This window comes from Nicotiana sylvestris, chromosome 7 (genome assembly GCF_000393655.2).
Source record: "Nicotiana sylvestris chromosome 7, ASM39365v2, whole genome shotgun sequence".
Classification (NCBI taxonomy): Eukaryota; Viridiplantae; Streptophyta; class Magnoliopsida; order Solanales; family Solanaceae; genus Nicotiana; species Nicotiana sylvestris.
Window position 1 is genome coordinate 26,787,864 of NC_091063.1, and position 21,868 is coordinate 26,809,731.

General features: G+C 39.6%; 1 non-coding gene across 1 annotated transcript; it reads left to right on the forward strand.

Annotated features, from left to right (window-relative positions):
- The first annotated feature begins 12,739 nt into the window (after positions 1 to 12,739).
- Positions 12,740 to 12,844, forward strand: LOC138874307 (small nucleolar RNA R71). Its single transcript, XR_011401346.1, has one exon. It is a non-coding gene; the product is annotated as a small nucleolar RNA R71 (small nucleolar RNA).
- Positions 12,845 to 21,868: the final 9,024 nt, after the last annotated feature.

Consider the following 21,868-nt stretch of genomic DNA (forward strand, 5'->3'; position numbering starts at 1 on the left):
TCCTTTAACTTCTTCAACTCCGTTGGTGCCATACGATACGATAAAATAGAAATGGACTGAGTGCCCAGTTCCAGGTCAATACAAAAATCAATATCCCTGTCTGATGGCATGCCCGACAGGTCTACAGGAAACATATTGAGAAACTCCCTCACAACTGGAACAGAATCAATATTGGGAGTCTTTGCACCGACATCCCTCACAAAGGCTAGATACGAAAGACAACCCTACCCAACCATACGATGGGCCTTCAAGAATGAGATTACCCTACTGGGAACATAATTAGCCAGACCTTGCCACTCAACCTGTGCACCCGGTATAGCCAATGTCATTGTCTTAGCATGATAGTCCAGAATAGCATGACACGGAGATAGCCAATCCATGCCCAAAATAACATCGAAGTTTACCATACATAATAACAACAGATCCACTCGGGTCTCCAAGCCCCCAATAGTCACCACACACAACCGGTACACATGGTCTACAACAACATTATCGCCCACTGAAGTAGATACATGAACAGGTGAAACAAGAGACTCACAGGGCATATCCAAATAACGAGCAAACAATGATGACACATAAGAAAAGGTGGAACCAGGATCAAATAATACAGAAGCATCTCTGTGGCAGACTAAGACAATACCTGTAATAACACCATCGAAAGAAATAGCATCAAGTCTAACTGGAAGTGCATAGAAATGGGCCTGACCACCACCTGATTGACCTCCTCCTCTAGGGTGACCCCTAGCTTACTGACCTCTACCCCTAGCTGACTGGGCGGGTGGTGGTGAAGTAGCTGGTGCTGAAGCCAATAGTTGGCTCCTCTGCTGAGATGAACTCTCAATATGACGAGGACACTACCTCCACATATGACCTATCTCTCCACACTCACTGCAACTTCTGGATGCTGGAGAAGGGGATTGAAGGGAACCCCTAGCACCGGAATGACTAGCTGATGCACCAGATATATAAGAGCCCTGAACTGATGAAGCACAGGACGAACTCTGAGCTGGAAGGGTACTAAGTGATGACTGGCCCTGATGAGAACTGTGAGAACCATGACCCAATGACGCCCCATGATAACCTGGGTGAGCTGGCTGAGCATGCCTGAATGGACAACCTCTGCCGTGCTGAAACTGACCTCTCGAAAGAGCATCACCATAACTACTAGATCCTTGAGGCCTCTTGTCTCTCCTCTCGCTCCTGGTGACGAACTGACTCAATCTCTCGAGTAATGTCTACAACCTCCTCAAAAGTAGCACCAGTCACCCTCTCTCTGGTTATGGGAATACGAAGCTGATAAGTGAAGCCATCAACAAACCTCCTAATCCTCTCTCTATCTATCGGAACCAACCAAATCTCATGGCGGGCTAACTCAGAGAACCTCATCTGATACTGCGTCACAGTTATCTCTCCCTGACGCAACCACTCGAACTACTTACGCAGTTCCTCTCTACAAGACTACAACACATACTTCTCCAGAAAGAGAACGGAGAACTGCTGCCAGGTAAGGGGTGCTGCACCAATAGGCCTACGCCTCTCAAAAGCCTCCCACTAAGTGAAGGCAGCTCCAGAAAACTGATAAGTAGTGAAAGCGACCCTGCTGGTCTCCAGAATACCCGCTGTACGAAGCATCCTCTAACACTTATCCAAGAAATCCTGGGCATCCTCGCCCTCTAGACCACTGAAAGTCAGAGGTTGAAGTCTTCCAAACCTCTCCAACCTACGTTGCTCGTCCTTTGGCATGGAAGGAACTACATTGTCCTGAGAAGCTGTAACCAGCTGGGCTGGATGCGCCCCCAGTGTCTAAAGTCCCTGCACGACCTGCTCAGGTGTGTGAGCGGCGGGAGTCTGAGTGCCTCCCCCGGCCTAAGAAGTAGTTGCAGCTGTAGTAATTAAGACCCCCTAAGTTAGGCCAGTGCATACCGATAGAATCTGAGCCAAGGCCTCCTAAAGACCCGGAAACACAATGGACATAGCTAGTGCCTGAGTTGGTGCTGCTGGAGCATCCACAACTGGGACCTGATCCTGAACTAGGGCGGCTGGTGGATATGCAGGTGCTACCCTAGCTGTTAAGCGGGCCACACCCCTGCCCCTACCGCGACCACGACCGCGTCCTCGGTCTCTAGTGGCCATAGCTAGTGGTACTAGTGGTCGTCCATCCTAATTGGTAGCGCGTGTCCTCACTATCTGTGAGATAATAGAATGATGGAAGTTTAGTACTCGGATCAACAAATTCGCACGACTAGAATTTCAAGAATATGAAGTTTTTCCTAAAGGTTCTGCACCCTCTCGAGGATAAATACAGACATCTCCGTACCAATCCGCGAGACTCTACTAAACCTGCTCATGAGTCGTGAGACCTATGTAACCTAGGCTCTGATACCAACTTGTCACGACCCCAAACCCCGACCCGGTCGTGATGACACCTCTCATGAAGATAAGGCCAGCCGACACATTCTCAATTAATTTTTAAGCAATTAAATAATACGAATTTAGTCTTAACCAAAATAATAAATCCCAAAGATAAGGTAATAATACAGTTTGCGGAAAAAGACATAGCCCGACATCGGGGTGTCACTAGTCATGAGCATCTATTATAAAAACTACAAGTCTGAAAAGAGTCGACATAACTATTACATAGCTAAATAGAAGAAAATAAGATAGAGGGAGAAGCACTGGGCTGCGAATTGTCGGGAAGCTACCTAGTAAATCTCTAGAATCTGCTGGAAACTCTCTCAACCCTCGCAAGCCGGACCTGATGCGCCTGAATCTGCACACAGGGTGTAGAGAGTAAAGTGAGTACTCCAACTCAGTGAATAATAATATTAAATGCAGACTGAGTAATAAGAAATCACGTAAAGGCACATCAACAGACTATAAAGAAGCAGTAAAAGCTAGTAAAAACAATGCAATAGTGGAAATATGTAAAGTCACTTTAGTTCAGTTTAGACTTCTTGAAATGCCTTTTTAACAATTAAGCAAGTAAATGACAAGCAACTAGGAAAGATAAACACTTAAGGAAATCGCCTCTCGAGCACAATGTCAATAAAATTTGCCCCTCGAGCAATATCATAGAATAACACCAGCCCCTCGGGCTATATCTCATATCATAATTGGTACCTGCACTCACTGGGGGTGTGCAGACTCCTAGAGGGGTCCCTTACGGTCCAAGCGCAATATCAAGCCATCTCGTGGCGTAATCACATAGGCTCTTGGCCTCATATCAACAAGCCACCTCATGGCGAACAAATCTCAGGTCCTCGGCCTCATAATTATAATCAGGTGTTTCCTCACAATATAGGCCCTCGGCCTTACTTAGTCAGAATCTCACAAGTCACTCAGGCAACAGTAAAACATGATGCTCACCCCAATTTATCATTAAAAATATCATTTAATGTTTAAAACAAAGTAAACATGGCTGAGTTATGAAAATAGTAGAATATAGCATGACTGAGTACAAGTATAAAGTCAAAACAGTGAGAAAATATCAGTAAAAATTCCCTAAGGGTCCAAATAGTTGCCACGGGCCCTAGTATGGCATTCAACCTAAAACATGATGATAGCAAATAGTTTTCAATCAAATACGCGATAAAACAGTCATTCGGGATGGACTAAGTCACAATCCCCAATGGTGCCCGACCCCACACTCGTCATCTAGCGTGTGCGTCACCTCAATATAGCACCACGATGTGCAATCCGGGGTTTCATACCCTCCGAACAACATTTAAAATCATTGCTCACCTCAATCCAGTCCAACCTCTAGCCCGCAATGCCTTTGCCTCTTGAATCGACCTCAACCCACGTCAAATCTATCCAAAATCAGAATCACGACGTCAAAATACGCTAAGGGAACGAAGCCCATGCGAAAATAATCAATTTACAACACAAATTGCAAAATTGCCAAAACCGGACCCCCGAGCCCACATTTCGGAATTCGATAAAATTTACATCAATAGATTCCTTATCTCCCCATGAATTCATACATATTAAAAGTCCCAAAATCCGACCACAAATGGCCCCTCAAATCCTCAAGTCTAGGTCTCCAATACCAAGCCCTAGTTTCCCCAATATTAACCCTTAAATTCCATTATTAACAGCTTTAATCCGTGAAATAATACCATAGAAATGCGTTTTAGGTCCAAAATCCTTACCTCAACGAAACCCCCTTGGAATCCTTCTTCAAATCACCCAAAAAGCTCCAAAAACCGACTTAGGGATTGTGGAATAGCTCAAAAATCGCGAAGGAATGAATTTATATGTTCTGCCCCAACTAAACCGCTTCTGCGGTCACAAGCTCGCATCTGCGGACCCGCATCTGCGATCCCAGGTGCGCTTCTGTGAAAATCACTTAAACTTCCAATTTTCCGCATCTGCGACACTTTAACCGCACCTGCACTATCTCAGAAGCGATCACCTAGCCACTTCTGCGGCTCCAACTCTCCTTGGTCTTTTCCGCTTCTGCGGCCCCTTTCTTTGCATCTGCGGCATCGCACCTGCGGTCCCCAATCCAACAGGTGCGGAAACAATAGAACCAGAAAATCTGCAGCTTCACCAAAAACTCCAAACCCTCCGCCAACCATCCAAAATCACCCCGAGGCCCCCAGGACCTCAACTAAAAGAAAAAATATTTCCCATAACCTTATTCAAACTCGTTCTAACCTTCGAAACGCTCACAACAACATTAAAACACCAAAATCACAACAAATTGAAGCCTAAGATTCCAAAATCTTTCGAATTCCGCTTTTGAAAAAAAAGTATACCAAACCGCGTCTGAATGACCTGAAATTTTGCACACACATCCCAAATGACCCAACAGAACTACTCCAACTCTCGAAATTCCATTCCGACTCCTATATCAAAATCTCACCTTTTAACCAGAAAATGCCAAAATTTCAATTTCGCCAATTCAAGCCTAAATCTTCTTCGGACCTCCAAAACATATGCCAATCACGCTCCTAAGTCTCAAATCACCTTCCAAAGCTATCTGAACCATCGGAACTCATATCCAAGCCCTCTAACACATAAGTCAACATCTAATTGACTTTTCCAACTTATGATTCCTCAAAAGAGACTAAGTGTCTCAAACCTTATCAAAACCTTCCGAACCAGAGCCAACCAACCCGATCACACATAGAACTGATAAACAAAGCAATAAGAAGCAGAAATGGGGGAAACGGAGCGGTAAATCATGAGACGACTAGTCGGGTCATAACATCCTCCCCCTCTTAAACAAATGTTCGTCCTCGAACGAGTCAAGAAACATACCTGAAGCCTCAAACATGTGAGGATATCTGCTCTGCATCTCCCACTCGGTGTCCCAGGTAGCCTCCTCCACGGGCCGACCTCTCCACTGCACTTTCACTGAAGCTATATCCTTTGATCTCAACTTTCGAACCTGACAACCCAAAATAGCTACTGGCTCCACAACATAAGTCAAATCATCATCCAACTGAACCGTGGTGAAATCCAGAACATGAGACGGATCCCTAATATACTTTTGGAGCATAGAAACATGAAATACCGGATGCACACTCGACAAGCTGGGTGGCAAAGCAAGCTCAAAAGGCTCCTCCCCAATCCTCTGAAGTGCCTCAAAAAGCCCAATGAACCGATGACTCAATTTACCCTTCTTCCCAAACCTTATAACCCCTTTCATGGGTGAAACCTTCAACAGAACCTTCTCACCAACCATGTAGGACACATCCCGAACCTTCCCATCAGCATAACTCTTTTGCATCGACTGCGCTGTACGAAGCCTCTCCTAAATTACCTTCACCTTTTCTAAAGCATCCTGCACCAAGTCTATCCCCAATAGCCTAGCCTCAACTAGCTCAAACCAACCAACTGGAGATTTACACTGCCTCCCATATAAAGCCTCATATGGAGCCATCTGAATACTCGACTGATAGTTGTTGTTATAAGCAAACTCTACAAGCGGTAGAAACTGATCCCATGACCCTCCGAATTCAATGCCACAAGCATGCAACATGTCCTCCAATATCTGAATAGTGTGCTCGGACTGCCCGTCCTTCTAAGGGTGAAAAGTTGTGCTCAACTCAACCTGAGTACCCAACTCTCACTGCACAGACCTACAAAACTGCAAAGTAAACTAAGTGCCCATATCTGAATGATGGAAACTGGGACACCATGCAAACGAACAATCTCCCAGATATAGATCTCTGTCAATCGCTCTGAAGAATAGGTAGTACACATAGCAATGAAGTGCACGAACTTGGCCAGCCGATCCACAATCACCCAAATAGCATCAAACTTCTTCAAAGTTCGTGGAAGTCCAACTACAAAGTCCATAGTGATCCTCTCCCACTTCCACTCTGGAATATCCATCTGCTGAAGCAAGACACCCTGTCTTTGATGCTCATATTTCACTTGCTGACAATTGAGACACCGAGCTACAAATTCCAATGTGTCTTTCTTCATTTTCCTGTACCAAAAATGCTGTCTCGGATCTTGATACATCTTCGCGGCACCCGGATAAATGGAATACCGCGAGCTCTAGGCTTCCTCTAGAATCAACTCCCGAAGCCCATCTACATTGGGCACACATATCGGGCCCTGCATCCTCGACACTCCATCATCACCAATAGTCACATCTCTGGCATCATCGTGCTGAACTCTGTCCTTAAGGACAAGCAAATGCAGATCATCATAATGGCACTCTTTGATATGATCATATAAGGACGACCGAGAAACCATACAAGCTAATACCCGACTGGGCTCCGAAATATCTAACCTCATGAACCGATTGGCCAAGTCCTGAACATCAACTACAAGAGGTCTCTCCCCAACTGGAATATATGCCAAACTTGCCATACTCACCGCCTTTCGGCTCGAAGCTTCTGCCACCACATTGGCCTTACCCGGTTGGTACAGTATAGTAATATCATAATCCTTTAGCAACTCCAACCACCTCCGCTGCCTCAAATTGAGATCATTCTGCTTGAACAAGTACTGGAGGCTACGATGATCGGTAAATACCTCACAAGACACACCATACAGATAATTCCTCCAAATCTTCAATGTGTGCACAATGGCATCCAACTCCAAATCATGAGTGGTGTAGTTCTTCTCATAGGGCTTCAACTGACGAGAAGTATAAGTAATAAATCTACCCTCCTGCATCAATACACACCTAATACCAACTCTTGAAGCATCACAATACACAGTATATGAACCTGAAGCCGATGGCAAAGCTAACACTAGAGTCGTGGTCAAGGTTGTCTTGAGCTTGTGGAAGCTCTTCTCACACTCATCCAACCATAAAAATAAAGCACCCTTCTGAGTCAACTTGGTCAAAGGCGATGCGATAGATGAGAATCCTTGAACAAACCGGCGATAATAGCCCGCCAAACCAAGAAAGCTACAAATCTCTGTGGCTGAGGACGGTCTGGGCCAACTCTAAACCGCATCTATCTTCTCTGAATCAACCTAAATACCCTCGCTGAAATTGGACGAGGCAAAGGTCGAGGTGGAACTAGCCGTGGACATAGCCATTTTCAAAGACTTGGCAATTCCGGAGCGACGTCTTAGCCATAATTGCAGCTAAGGGGAAATAGTAGAGCATCCCTAGAGACAGGAGAATCAAATAATCCTTGTCAAGAACCTATAGAGACAGGACAAATATCAAGCAACCCTTTGTAGAGACCTTCTGTAGAGACAGTTTCATCATGAAATCTGGACAAAAGTGTGTATCCTTCTCCAGAAGCTAAAAGTGGTAGTGCAGGTAGTGTAACTACCTCCATTTGATGGTTTTTGCTGACTTTGTTTTAAATTGCCGAACAGTTTGAACTGTGGCTCCTGAACCTGAGTTATCTCAGTGTTGTTCACTTTACTATTACATAATTGAGGGATATAGCCTATGCATGCTCCAACATTAGCATTTACATTTGCATGAACCGGATAAAAACCGATTAAACTAGGGTTTAACATTGTAACTGCTCCATTTTCAGCCATTAAATTACTTCTGCTCCTTTCACGGTTGCTGTTTAATAGTTCTACAATCACAATTTGCCTTTTTTCCACAACCTTCTTAGACTGATGACTTCTATGCAGCTCGAGGACTGGAAATACCTAGTAGAGTATTTTGGAAGTTCTAAATTTAAGGTAACTTAATAATAGTGTTTGGTTCACTACTTTTTGAATAATGGTTTCATAATCTGTTGCCACAAAAAATCACTATTCAATGGCGATATAGAGTTGCCACAAAAAATCACTATTTAGTAGCGTTATTAGAGTTGCCACTAATGATTAATCATTTTTGTGGCAACTAAGTCACCACTAGATGTCAGTCTACAGTAGCGCTATTAGAGTTGCCACTAATGGAAAATCATTTTTGTGGTAACTAAGTTGCCACTAAATGTGACTCTTTAGTAGCAGTATTAGAGTTGCCACAGATGGCTAACCATTTTTGTGGCGACTAAGTCGCCACTAAATGTTACTCTTTAGTAGCGACTTCAATAAAATCAGTTTGGTGGAACTCTTTCTTGTGGTGAGTACATTTAGTTTTTGTAGCGGCAAGGTCGTAACAAAATGTGTACATTCTGTGGTGACCTCATGTAGTCCCCACTAGTAACATTCAGTAATGGAAGTACTTGCAGTAGTTCCATAGTCACTACTGTAAACATTTAATGGCGACAATTAGAGATTTTGTGGCGACTTTGGTCGCCACTAAAAGATAGATTTCTTGTAGTGTGGTAGTCGGTTGCGTTTGAAGTAAGGCTGGCATGCAGGTCGGTTAGGTCCGAGCCCGCGATCCCAAATGGGTAGTGAGCCTAAACGGGACTAACCGTTTGAGCGGGGGACCAGGGGTGGGCCTGCTAAGTGGGCCGGTTACGTTGAAAGACCCGTTAGGACCAGACCATTTGGGTCTGGGTCCGGGTGCTAAGTGGGCCGGTCCTAACCGGTCTCAAACGGGCCCAATGGCTAAATTTAAAAAAAATCAAAAAAATTTTTGACTGTTGGGGGGTTTTAAAATATGGTCGTTGTCCTGCAAAAATAGTCGTTTGGGCTTTGTTAAATATCCATTTAACTCCCCCCCCCCCAACTTTATTTTAACCCCAAACTTTTTATAATTAAATTTTTTTCTCTATTTTCAACGATAAATACCCCCTCATTCTTTCATTTTTCTCACAAAATCATCAATCTCTCGAAATCTATCTCAATCTCTCTCTAATTTTCTTCTATAATTGGTTACTTTATTGTTGCAATTTGTGTGAAAAATTATGAAGTTGGTGAAATGAAGTATTCAAGTCTTCAACGATAATTAATTTTCAACAATTTGTTCGTCAATTCGGTAAACTGATTCCAACTCTTTAGTTTTAATATTAAAGTTTTGTTTATTTTATTTACTTTGTATAATTACAATTAAGATGACATATTCCTTAAAAAATATTTAGTAAAAATAAGGTAAAATTCAAGAGTGGTGAATCTAGTGGCTAATCTATTCCTCCTCTAATTCCCCGGGCTCCCCTACCCAAACCTCATACCCGCCCTCCACCTACTCCTTTTCTTGATAGTGATAATACTTTATTACAATTTGTTGAGAGTCAATATATGCATAATGTTAGAGGTGGTGAACACTTAGATCATGAATATATGAATTCTCTTTATGGCAATCCAACTATTGATAAAGAAGATGAGCGAAAAATAGATTTGGATAAAACGCAATCAGATGAGGATACACCCAATAGTCTTGTTGATGAAGTTAACCCAACTAATCCAAATGATGCCCCGATTGACCGCCCTGTTACTACCCTTACTTTTTATGGACAACCTTCTAAACGGGCCGAAACATATCTTGTTTGGCCATTTTTTATTCAAATAAGAGAAAAAATAAAGCTAAATGTATGGCAAAGAGTTAGCTTTTAACTATGTTACTCGGGGGGACGGGATGTTTGAGGAGACAGATAATGCTACACTCTCAATATAAAGTTAAATATTATCAAATGAAAGTTGAGGCTGAGGGGACAAGTCTACCTAGTCAGCCTGACCCTAGTACCGGTTCAAATTAATTTCAACCGGGAATTAACATTGTTACCGCTGGTATTTTATATTATGAGCCAAGAAAAGATAGGGAAGAATTGCCAAAAATGGTTATTGTTATGTGCTTATCCTATAGTTTTCCTTCTAACCCTCACTTTGTGCATTATATTAGAAGAGTTTTTAATCCCACTTATTGAGGATGGCCTCGCACAACCATAAATAGCGATATCTATAAATATAAACATGAATATGAACAATATTTGCGCTATTTATTTACTCATATTAATTGTCGTGTTGCTATTACTACTAATATTGATAGAAGTGGTAATGATTGTGATTATCTGACTGTTACAATTCATTAGATTGATGAGGACTGGATAATGCGCATTAATTCATGTCACACAGGGTAGTTTATTTCTAGCACAGTTACGAATATTTGTAGATACTTGTCCAACTAGATGAAATTACGTGTATGAGTATTTAGTTATTGCATATAAATATAGAAACCCCATAAACTAAACGTTCAATGCTCATGTAAGTGATGATGATGAGCACCTTACAAATGCGGATTAGGCTAATATTAAAATGCTTGTACATTTTTTAGAAAGATTTCATGTTGCTACAAATAAATTTTCGGGCAATATTATCCTACTATTTCTAACTGTTTAGTTTATCTAGCAGAACTTGCAAATTTATTTTCTTATTTTTCAGAGGGTGTGAAAATTTATGAAGAAGCTATAGATTCTATGAGAATGAAATTTAAAAAATATTTTTTCCCTATTCCCCCTATTTATGGTGTTGCTATCTTGTTAAATCCTACTATGAAATTGGGAGGTCCTTAATATTGGTATCAATCTATTTGTAATGGTTTAGCACTTGAAGATGAGGAATTGTCTACACTTTTGGACGCACAAGCCTCAATTAAAATAAATGCTCTAACAATTTATAGTGTTTATCAAATTGCAATAGATTATGCTAGATCAAATATTCCAACTCCTTCTTTTAGTTCTCAATCATCTAAAAGAACTGCGGGAGTAAGAGCACTTACTGCTTGGGCCGGGTTCAAGGGCTCTCAAGGTTGTAGCACTAGTGATTGTTCACAACTAAATGAGCTTGCAGTTTATTTGTCACATGCACTTGAGGAAGTGAATCCCGACGGCTCATTTAATCTTTTGGAATGGTGGAAGCACGGAGAAAAATACTTTCCGATCCTTTCAAAGATGGCCCGAGATATTCTAACCATTCAAACTTCAATAGTGGCATCGGAGAGCGCTTTCAGTCAAGCAAGACTTCAACTCGGTGATTATAGAGAGTTTATGAGGGAGAGCTTGGAAAAATCAGTACTATTCAGAGATTGGATCCGTTCGGAACGAAGAAATTTTGGACTTGCTGAATCATAACCAGAGGTAGACGAAGCTTACGAAGAAATGCTAGCTGAACTTGCGAAGGATGCAGCTTTGCCAGGAAGCGGTGATGAACAGGCTTCTTTTCTGCCACACCAACGGAAAGTCCTCCGAACCTTGATGGATTTATGAAATTTGTAAGAGATACTATATAAAATTAATATGTAACTTGTATTTTGGCACATCTTGATTAGTTTCTTTTTCTCCTCAATGGTGGTATTAGCACCTTAAAGTGCTTATTCCATTTGGGGGGGGGGGAGGACTAAGAAAGATTGGGCCATGTTTTGTTAATGTCATAATAATAAAAATTATAACACATTCCTTTGAATATTGTTTTTAAAATATTTTGTCTTTTAAATTTGAATTAAAAAATTTTGAGTCATAATTATATAACATAATTTACAAGAAATTTCCTTAGATAAAAAATTTGAAAATAAAAATAGGTCAGGCCCACTTACATATATATATATATATATATATATATATATATATATATAAGCCGCATGTGACCTGCCTATTTTTTTAAAAAAAAATTTTATCTAAGGCAATTTCTTGTACATTATATAGCTTATACATAGCTTTTTTAAGCTAGGCCCACATAGGCCCGGGAACATTAGTATGTGGTCCCGGTTTTGGTCCGGTTACCACCAAAAGCCCATGAAGCCCCGGACCGTTTAAGCCCGGCCCACGAGCCTACATGGGCTGTGGGCTGTGGGCTGTGGGCTAAACGGGCTGGCTCGTATGGTCCACGTCTATGCGGTCCTAGGAGCCTACTGTGGGCCGGTCCAGCATGGAGAGACCGCGAGCCCGGGACTGGCTGGCGGGCCTGGGCCGGTTTAACCGGGCCTAACGGGCCCAACGACTATTTTTTAATTTTTTTTTTTGAAATTGGCCAACGGTTGGAAGTTTAAAAACTAGCCGTTGGCGTGCCAGTTTAGTCGTTTGGCTTTTTATAAAATAGCCATTTGCCCCCAAACTTTGTTTTAACCCTAAACTTTTTATAATTACACTTTTTCCCTATTCTCAACTATAAATACCCCCCCCCCCATTCTTTCATTTTTACTCACAAAATCATCAATCTCTCTCTAATTTTCTTTTGTAATTGCTTACATTATTATTGCAATTTGTGAAAAATTGTGAAGTTGGTGAATTGAAGTATTCTAGCCTTCAAGCCTTTAACGATATACAATTTTCAAGAAGTTGTTTGTTAATTCGGTAAACTCGTTCCAACTCGTAAGTTTCTCCAACACTTGACCCCCAACTGCAGCATCTACCACGATCTTTGTTTCAGAATGTAGCCCTTCTATGAAAGTGTGAGATAACACTTCATTCGTCTGATCGTGATGAGGACAGTCTCTGAGTAGCCCCTTGAACCTTTCCCAAGCTGAGTATAAAGATTCTCCCGCTTTCTGTTTGAAGTCAACTATCTCACTTCTGATCTTTGCAGTTTTGCCTGAAAGGAAGAACCTTGCCAGAAATTTCTTGCCAAATCATTCCATGTTGTAATTGAATTAGCTGGTTCTGCCTTTAGCCATCGCTTAGCCTTGCCCAACAGAGAGAATGGAAAAAGTGTAAGCCTCACATAATCTGGAGTGACCCCGTTAGTGATGTAAGTATCACTACTCTCTAAGAAGTTTAGAATATGCTGATGTGGATCCTCGTGTGGAAGACCCATAAATTTCCCGTTTGCATGAAGTAACTGGATCATGCTCTGTTTCAGCTCAAAGTGCCCAGTGATTCTAGGCTTCACTATGCTGGAGGTAACATTAGCAATACTGGGCATTGCTACCTCCTAAACAGTCATATGTTGCTCCTCTGCCATGTTCACAGGAAATTGAATGATTGCTTGAATATTGTTTGTATCCCTTGCTTCCCTCAACCTCCAGTGAAATATTTTCTCAGGTTCGGGGTCAAAGCCATTGAGTCTGTCCTGGCTTCTGACCTTACGCATTCAATCAAAGTTTCTGAGATTATAGCAACAATCAAGTAACGTTAGACTAGACGAAATAAACAATTAAAGCAAAAACTAGAAAGTAGTTTATATTCAAGTCCCCGACAACGGCGCCAAAAACTTGTTGCTCCCAAACGCACACGCAAGTATACATGGTCGACAAGTAATATAATGATAAGTTGAGTGTCGAACCCATAGAGACTTGTGTAAACTACTCACTAAATCACTAAAATTGTTATTGAATCCAGCTAAAATCAAAGTCCAATAATATGATTATATTATACTACAATTCTAAATAATAACTAAGTTATCAAGTAACAAGTTGATTGAGGTGTATTCAGTAGAGACAAGTATTCCATAGTTGTGATCGATTCACCAATCGTATTGTGTTCTAACTAACTCTCCCTTTCATATAATTCATTCATGGTTGCTAATTAATCGATAAATGCTCTCATAGCCTTCTCCCGAAGTACTACTCACCTATTCTCAATATATTAACGCCTATATTCCTATAAAATCAATCTATTAAGAACGCATTAAGATCACGATATTTAATTAAGCACGGTGACTAGGTATATTCCTATCCTAACCACAAATCCGCTCCCCCTAAGGGTTAAGATCATGCTCTCTTCAATTCTTCTCAAATCTAAACACGGCTTTCCCAAGCATAGCATAGATAGTAAATAGAACCTAACTACTAGCCAGACAATTAAGCAATTCAACACAGAATTGAAGAAACAACCATATATTGGTGAATTATAATCAAGGTCAAGTCAATATCAAACAACAATATTCATGGCTAAATCACAACCCTAGAACAATGGGTGTTTAGCCAATCATGATGTAATCAAACAATTGCATAAGTGCTGAATCAATTGAAAATACTAGAAAAAGATGAAGAAAACTGAGAATTCTTCGCTTCCTCACGATCCCGTGTGTATCTCTACTCCAAAGTGGCGTCCCCTCCCTCAAAAATAGGTTTAGTCTTGCTTTTATATCAGTTTGGTAGGTCTAGGGCCGAAATAAACTTGTCCCAGGCAAAATAGAACACATTTCACGTCACCAGTGCCCAGCCCGGTGCCAGGCGCCCCATTATTTGTGCATACTGTTTTTGGCGCCAGGCACTGCCTGTGGCGCCCAACTGGCCCTTTTTCCCGGTTTTGTTTGTGTTGGCTCAAATCCCACGCGTTTCGCCCTGTTACATTTAGAATTTGGGCAGATGTAAAACATGAAAGTTGTAGCCCTGTGAGTTAGGTTTCCAACCATAAATTTTGGAGCCAAAATAGCGTTCTGAGCAAAGAGTTATGTGTATTTTACTAGACAGTGCGCAATATGCCCTCTCGAGTCTTCGTTTATTCTTAACTTCATAGTTTACCCCTGACACGATCCCAACTTAATTCCTTGGGGTTTTACTCAGACTTCAAAGCTCCAAATCACTTGAATTCATTCCATAACATCTATATAGCTCGTAATCACTCCTACAAGGCATAAAACACATCGTTAGTGCAAAACATTAGCGATTAAAGCGCAAACTCAACTAAAGTGCAGTAAATTAGAGTGTAATAATCGACTAAAATACGTAATTATAGCCTATCATCAATGCACCTACTAGTCATGTTGTTAACCCAACTGATAAAATTCAAATGATGCCCCGCTTGACCCTCTTGTAGTAACCCCTACTTTTAATAGACAACCTTCTAGATGGCGCGAAACATATCTTGTTTGGCACATTTTTATTCAACTAAGAGATCAAAATAAGGCTAAGCGTAAAACTTGTGGGACTTTGATGGCTCATAAATTTACTGGAGACCATAGCGGTACGGGTTGTTTGACTAGACACATAAAGACACACCCAAAAGATAAAGCTAGATTTCTTTAAATAAAAGTTGTGCAAGAGGGGACAAGTGTAGGTACTCAAGTTAACCCTAGTACCGGGTCAAATTTAGTTCTACCGAGAATTAATACTGTTACCGGTGGTATTTTGTATTACGATCCAAATAAAGATCGTGAAGAATTGGAAAAAGTGGTTACTGTTATGTGCTTACCCTATAGTTTTTCTTCTAAACCTCACTTTGTGCATTATATTAGAAGTGTTTTTAATCCTACTTATAAAGTATGGCCTCGCACAACCGTAAAGAGCGATATTTATAAATATAAACATGAATATGAACAATATTTGCGCTATTTATTTACTCATATAAATTATCGCGTTGCTATTACTACTGATATTGGTAGAAGTGGTAATGACTGTGATTATCTTACTGTTACCACTCATTGGATTGATGAGGAATGGATAATGCCAAAGCGCATTATTGCCTATAGAATAATTAAATCACGTCATACAGGTAAGTTTATTGCTAACACAGTTATAGATATTTGTAGATATTTTTGCATTAGAGATAAAATAATGTCACTTTCAATGGATAATGCTTCTAGTAACACTAATGTTATTGGTTTGCTTACAACTACACTAAATCCTGCATTTAGTAATATTTTCCATATTAGATGTATTTGTCATATTTACTATTTAATTATCAGTGATGGTATGAAAATTTTAAATGTTCAAATTGAAAAGGTTAAAATGGCTCTTAATTGGCTTTCTTATTCAAACTGTAGAAGTAGACTTAGAGAATATTTTAAAAAAATTGATGAATTTGGCCTTAGAGAAAGAAAGGTTCCTAAACCTTGTCCGACTAGATGGAATTACATGTATGAAAATTTAGTTATTGCATATGAATATAGAAACCCAATAAACGTAACGTTTAATACTTGTGTTGGTGGTGATGATGATGATGATGAGCACCTTACAAATCAGGATTGTACTAATGTTAAAACTCTTGTAGAATTTTTAGAACAATTTCATGTTACTACAAATGAATTATCTGAGCAATATTATTCTACTATTTCTAACTGTTTAGTTTATATTGCAGAACTTGCAAATTTGTTTACTCAATTTTCAGAGGGTGGGGTAATTTATCAACTTGCTATTGATTCTATGAATGATAAGTTAAAAAAAATTCCCTATCCCTTCTATTTATGGTTTTGCTTCCATGTTAAATCCTACCATGAAATTAAGAGGTCCTCACTTTTGGTATACAAATATTTATAATGCTTTATCATTTTCAGATGAGGAATTTGCTACACTTGCAGATGCAAAAGCCTCAATTAAAATAAATGCTCAAATAATTTATAATGCTTATCAACTTGCCTTAGATCATGCTAGACCAAATGTTCCAACTCCTACTTCGTCTAGTTCGCAATAATCTAAAAGAACTGCGGGCCTAAAAATACTTAGTTCTTAGATGGGGTTTAGGGGTTCTTAAGGTAATAATATTGGTGATAGCTCACAACTAAATGAGCTTAAAGTTTATTTGTCGTAGGGACTTGAATTAGAGAATCCTGACGGCTCCTTTAATACTTTGGAATGGTGGAAGGACAAATAAAAACACTATCCGGTTCTTTCAAGGATGGCTCGAGATATTTTAAGTATTCAAGCTTCAACATTAGCATCAAATAGCACTTTCAGTCAAGCGAGACTTCAAATCAGTGATCATAGAGCGTCTATGAGGGAGATCTTGGAAAAATCAGTACTCTTCAGAGATTGGATCTGTTCGGAGAGAAGAAACTTTGGACTTGCTGAATCACAACTAGAGATAAACGAAGCTTATGAAGAAATGCTAGTGGAACTTGCAGAGGATGCTGCTTCGCCCAGAAGCGGTGATGAACAAGCTTCTTTTCCGCCACCACCAACGGAAATTCCTCCGAACCTTGAAGAATTTATGAAATTTGTTAGAGATAATATGTAACTTGTATTTTGACACATCTTCATTAGTTTTTTTCTTTTAATGGTGGTATTATCACCTTGTTGTGCTCATTCCATTGGGGGGAGGAAGACTACGAAAGATATTGCCATTTTTTTGTTAATGTTGTAATAATGAAAATTATAAGGCATTCCCTTAAATATTTTTTTTCAATTATTTTGTGTTTAAATTTGAATTAGAAGATTTAAGTCATAGTTATATAATATAATTTATAATAAATTGCCTTAGATAAGAAAATTTCAAAAAAAAAATAGTCCGGAATACTTAGGCCTGTGGGACCGACCCACTTAGCCCAGGCCCATGTGGGCTTAGGCCCACAGTGGGCCGGTTCCACCCTCCAGGACCGTTAAGTCCGGGACCGTTTGGCCCTAGACTGCTTGGGCCAGGTCAGCTAGAGCCCAGGACAGTTTGGCCCGGCCCGTTTAGCCCATTTAGGCCTGAACCACATAACAGCCTTACGTGGAAATTCTGGAGCGATGTCTCAGCCATAATTGTAGCTAAAGGAAAATACTAGAGCATCCCTAGAGACAGGAGAATCAAATAATCTTTGTCAAGAACCTATAGGACAGGACAAATATGAAGCAACCCTTTGTAGAGACCTTCTGTAGAGACACTTTTTTCAAGAAATCTGGACAGAAGTGTGTATCCTTTTCCAGAAGCTGAAAGTGGTAGTGCAGGTTAGTTTTTTATTTTTCCCTTTATTGTAACTACCTCCATTTGATGGTTTCTGCTGACTTTGTTTTAAATTGCTGAACAGTTTGAATTGTGGCTCCTGCACCTAAGTCATCTCAGTGCTGTTCATTTTACCATTACATAAGTGAGGGATATAGCCTCTGCATGCTCCAACATCAGCATTTACATTTGCATGAACCGGATAAAAACCGATTAAAGCAGGATTTAACCTTGTAACTACTCCATTTTCAGTCATTAAATTACTTCTGCTCCTTTCATGGTTGTTGTTCAACACCTCTACATTGCCTTTTTTCCACAACCTTCTTAGACTGATGACTTCTATTCAGCTCGAGGACTGGAAATACCTAGTAGAGTATTTTGGAAGTTCTGAATTTAAGGTAACTAATGATTAATCACTTTTATGGCAACTAAGTCGACACTAAATGTGACTCTACAGTAGCGCTATTAGAGTTGCCACTAATAGAAAATTATTTTTGTGGCAACTAAGTTGCCACTAAATGTGACTCTTCAGCAGTGGTATTAGAGTTGCCACGGATGGCTAACCATTTTTGTCGCAACTAAGTCGCCACTAAATATCACTCTACAGTAGCGCTATTAGAGTTGCCACTGATGACTAATTATTTTTAGGGCTAGTAAGTCGCCACTAAATATTACTCTTCAGTAGCAACTTCAATAAAATTAGTTTGGTGGAACTCTTTCTTGTGGCGAGTACATTTATTTTTTGTAGCGACAAGGTCGTCACAAAATGTGTACATTCTGTGGTGACCTCATGTTGTCGCCACTAGTAACATTCAGTAATGGCAGTACTTGCAGCAGTTCCATAGCCGCCACTGTAAACATTTAGTGGCGACAATTAAAGATTTTGTGGCGCCTTTGGTCGCCACTAAAGATAGATTTCTTGTAGTGTGGTAGTCGGTTGCATTTGAAGTAAGGCTAGCATGTGGGCCGGTTAGGCCCGGGCCCATCCCAGGCCCGCGAGCCCATATGAGTAGTGGGCCTAAACGGGCCTAACCATTTGACCCCGGGACTAGGGTGGGCCTGCTAAGTGGGTCGGTTACGTTAAAAGACCCGTTAGGATCAGACCGTTTGGGCCCGGGACCGGGTGCTAAGTGGGCCGGTTCAACCGGTCCTAACCTGTCCCAAACAGGCTCAAACGGGCCCAACAGCTAAATTTTTAAAAAATTCCAAAATTGTTTTTGACCATTGGGGGGTTTAAAATATGGCCGCTGGCCTGCAAAAATAGCCATTTGAGCTTTGTTAAATAGCCATTTAACCCCCCTCCTCCCCAACTTTGTTTTAACTCCAAACTTTTTAAAATTTATATTTTTCCCTATTTTCAATGATAAATATCCCCTCATTCTTTCATTTTTCTCACAAAATCATCAATCTATCTCAATCTCTCTCTAATTTTCTTCTATAATTGGTTACTTTATTGTTGCAATTTGTATGAAAAATTATGAAGTTGGTAAATTGAAGTATTCAAGTCTTCAACGATAGTTAATTTTCAACAAGTTGTTCGCCAATTCGATAAACTCATTCCACCTGCTCCTTTTTTTGTTAGTGATAATACTTTATTACAATTTACTGAGAGTCAATATGTGCTTAATGTTGGAGGTGGTGAACACTTAGATCATGAATATGTGAATTCTCTTTATGGTAATCCAACTATTGATGAAGAAGATGAATAGAAAATAGATTTGGATGAAATGCAACCGAATGAGGATACACCCACTAGTCCTATTGCTTAAGATAACCCAACTCATCCAAATGATGCCACGATTGACCCCCCCCCCCTGTTACTACCCCTACTTTTTCTAGACAACCTTCTAAACGAGCCAAAACATCTCTTGTTTGTCCATTTTTTATTCAAATAAGAGAAAAAAATAAAGCTAAATGTAATACTTGCGGCAAAGAGTTAGCTTTTAACTATGTTACTCGGGCAGGACGGGATGTTTGAGGAGATACATAATGATACACTCTCAAGATAAAGTTAAATATTATCAAATGAAAGTTGTGGCCGAGGGGACAAGTCTACCTAGTCAGCCTGACCCTAGTACCGGGTCAAATCAATTTCAACTGGGAATTAACACCGTTACTAGTGGTATTTTATATTATGACCTAAGAAAAGATAGAGAAGAATTGGCAAAAATGGTTACTGTTATGTGCTTACCCTATAGTTTTCTTTCTAACCCTCACTTTGTGCATTATATTAGAAGAGTTTTTAATCCCACTTATAGAGGATGACCTCGCACAACCGTAAAGAGTGATATTTATAAATATAAACATGAATATAAATAATATTTGCGCTAGTTATTTACTCATATCAATTGTCGTGTTGCTATTACTACTAATATTGTTAGAAGTAGTAATGACTGTGATTATCTTACTCTTACAATTCATTGGATTGATAAGTACTGGGTAATGCGAAAGCGCATTATTGCTTATAGAATAATTAATTCACGTCACACAGGGCAGTTTATTTCTAGCAAGATTACAGATATTTTTATATATTTTTTCATTATTGATAAAATAATGCCAATTTCAATGGATAATGCTACTCGTAACACTAATGTTGTAGCCTTGTAAATCCTGCATTTAGTAATATTTTTCATGTTAGATGTATGTGTCATATTTACCATTTAATTGTGGGTGATGGTATGGGAATTTTAAATGTTGAAATTGAAAAGGTTAAAATGGCTCTTCACTGGTTTTTTTATTCAAACCGTAGAAGTAGACTTAGAGAATATTTTAAAATATGCGATGAATTTGGCCTAAGAAAAAGAAAGGTTCCTAAACCTTGTCCAACTAGATGGAATTATATGTACGAGTATTTGGTTATTGCAAAAACTGGTTTTACCTTCTATCCATTGACGGGAAGTTATGGGATGACAATGTGAGTCTTTCCCAAAACTAATAATCTTATCTTTCAATAATAACATGCTGTTTTATTAACTTGTATTTAGTTGTATTATTCAGCTGTATTCAGCTGTATTTTTCTCTGATTTCCTATGTATTCAGCTATAGTCAATTGAATTGAATTGTATTATTAACCTATAGTCAACTTTATTGAAATTGTTGTATTCAACTGTATTGAACAATTGAATTACCTGTATTCATCCAATAGCAGCTAAATTCAACTGTTTCAACCAGCTGTCCAGATCTGTATTCAACTGTATTACAGTGTATTCCACCAAAGTCAGTTGAATTGAACTGTATTATTAACCTATATTCAACTCTATTCTACATGTTGTATTCACCTATATTAAGGAATTGAATTAGTTGTATTCATTCAATGTCAGTTGAATTCAACTGTAGTCCATAATCTGTATACAGTTGTATTCACCTGTATTACAGCGTATTCCTCTATTTTCTGTATTCATTTGTATTCAAATTTTTTTTAGCATCTGTATTGAGGTATTCATATATATTATTTCTTAGTTCAAGCACATAAACTCACACTATCTACCAACCTCTTTTGTTTATAGCATATGAATGTCATATTCTACTATTTGCGAAAGATGGGCAAGTACAATTAGCATAGGGACTTCACGTTTACTACTGTTGATTGTATATTCAAGACAAGAATAGCTGAAATATATGACAGGTATGAAGATACAGATAGTGATGCTAATGTAGCCAAACAAGAAAGACGTTGTATGTGAGTATATTAGGGGCTACAGATTGCATGCTAATGTACCCTGGCATACAGTGGATAATGTCTTGATACCAGTGAACTTGAAGGAAAAACTTTATTGGGTGTTGGTTGTTGTAACTTTCAAAGATAGATGTATCAAAGTGTACGACTCGTACACGTCTTCTGGTCATGATGCATACGTAGTCTCTGACATTGTAAAGCTAGCTAAGCTACTACCTCTGTATCTGTCAATTAGTGGCTTTTACAGAGATAGTCAAGGCATTGACTGGTATGCTTATCCCGCATACACAAACAAGGATCATAACGAACCTTTTGAAGTTATCTTCGTTCCAAATCTGCCTCAACA